At 49.8% G+C, this 1918-nt stretch overlaps 1 protein-coding gene across 3 annotated transcripts in view; it reads right to left on the bottom strand.

Annotated features, from left to right (window-relative positions):
- Positions 1-1918, bottom strand: part of LITAF (lipopolysaccharide induced TNF factor) — a 22162-nt gene that overhangs the window by 16493 nt on the left and 3751 nt on the right. The window contains exon 1 of one of the 3 annotated variants that reach the window (XM_009281658.2): positions 22-88. The exons of 1 other annotated variant lie outside the window; for it this stretch is intronic. The gene's annotated coding sequence lies outside the window, so the exon portion shown is untranslated. Of the gene's footprint in view, positions 1-21; positions 89-1918 lie in introns of those variants that run through there. One more of the 3 variants, XM_009281659.2, reaches the window with a different exon arrangement.

Below are 1918 nucleotides of genomic sequence, written 5' to 3'. Positions count from 1 at the left end.
CCCCCCCCCGCTCCCCCGGACCTACAGCGCCTCGCCCGCTGCCCGCCGAGCTGGGCCTCCCCGTGCCCGGGCTGCGAGCGGAACCAGCGCGCCCCCGCACCTGGGAGAGGCGCGTCTGAGCACTGGTGGGAGGAAAAGGGAAGGAGAAAAAAAGTGTGTGGAAGTACAAACATGACTGACGCACAGGGCCGAAACTCTCCCGCTCTGCCGGACAAACGGCCGGTCCTCAGTATCGGGGAATTTCGCAGCTCTTGCCTCCATGAGCCTCTATAAGCCTCACTCATAGATTGACAAATTAAAACAAGGGATCTTCACCTTTCCTGTAATCGGTGTAGCCAGACTCCACATTTTGTGGCACAGGAGGAAAAAACCCTCCCCTAATTCTACAATACCCTTTACATTGCCAAGATCAGTTATTTCAGACAGCACCGCATGCAAGAAAACAAAATGATCAAAGAAACTTTCAACAGATATGATTTTACCTAGTGCCCTTACAGGCAATTAATTGGATTCAGTCTTTGGAAAATAGTATGTCACTCTTTCCTTTATCAAGCCCAACAGCTCAAAGACAAGACAGAAAATGAATTACTGGCCAGATGCCTGAAAGGGATTCAACAAGGACTGCTTCACCGGCTATAGTCTAGGTGAACCAGTTGGCGAGACCCAATATTCAAGTGCTTTAATCTACTTTAGACTGAAGGTAGTCAATAACCCCTCAGGGCTCAGCAGGGATTGTGCATTAGGGCTTTTGACTGAAAGCATCTAAAATCCGTTAAAGTCCTATTTTCGTGTTTAAATCCTTTCTTGGACCTCACCCTAAGTAACGTGTATAAAGCTTCAATTCAAACCCATCCCAGAGCCAGGATTCAGGTTTCATAGGACAAACGGGGCTCTTACCCCAAGTGACAATAAGCCCAACAGTGAGCTCTGCAGTCACAGTAATTTACTGAATCACCTGCAGGTACGGGTACTCGGGGTTTTTCATCAGAGGATGGAGTATGAGGGCTCTGGCAGCATGAACACTCCCAGTCCCCTGATTTGGGGGGAAGGGGCGGGGTGATTCAGCAGCATTCAGCCAGAGTTAGCATTTGAACCTGAGAGTAGAACTAGACTTAGTGGTGAATAAATTTTCATCGTTATCAAGAAACCACATTATATATTATGATATTTTTCTCAGGAGCAGAATACGAGTAATTTTGGCTCTGGTGCCCTGGCTTAACTAAAATTGGAATAATTGTTCTCTTTGTAACTAAATCCCCATCCCCATGAGCAGCTTAGAAGCTGCAGGAGAGAAAAGCCATGACTGAACACATCTCCCAGGGTGAAATAAGGCATGACCTTCAACAGAAAGTCTTCTTACTCCAACTGCCATGCTCTCCCATGTTTTTTGCTTACATCTAGTCAGAGACTGGCTCGTGCTACAGCTTTTACTCCTCCTTGGGGACCCCAATAACATTGCTCCCTTTTGCCCTACTACTGTTTCCACCGAATGTCCAAATACAGCAGGCGGTGAGCATCCATTTGCCAGCGCATGACCATATTTCCTCTCACTACCCCTCCTCCTTCCCACCTATCTCACCATTCACCAGTTCCTCCCTTCCAGTCCTTTGCTGGCTGGCACTGGGTGAAAGAAGCATCGGCTTTAGCCACCCTGTGGCTGGCCAGCCCACCGCAGCGTCTGTGGGCTGCAGCCCACCAGCCTGCCTGGGTTAGGCAGGGTGTCTGCCTGCCCCGCAGGGCAAACCCAGCACAGCTTCCTCGAAGCCGCTGCCTGTGCGGTGGGACCCACAGAAGTTCTCTTACTGCAATAGACCAAGCGACCAGGTGGGGACACAGGCAGTGCCAAGTCACCGCATGCTTGAGGAAACATGGCTAGAAATTAAGATAAATCTTTATTATCCCCCCCCCCCCCGGATTG

This window comes from Aptenodytes forsteri, unplaced genomic scaffold (assembly GCF_000699145.1).
Source record: "Aptenodytes forsteri isolate BGI_AS27 unplaced genomic scaffold, ASM69914v1 Scaffold84, whole genome shotgun sequence".
In the NCBI taxonomy this organism is placed as follows: domain Eukaryota; kingdom Metazoa; phylum Chordata; class Aves; order Sphenisciformes; family Spheniscidae; genus Aptenodytes; species Aptenodytes forsteri.
Note: the sequence above shows the minus strand (reverse complement) of the source record. Positions and strands in the feature narration are given on the sequence as shown.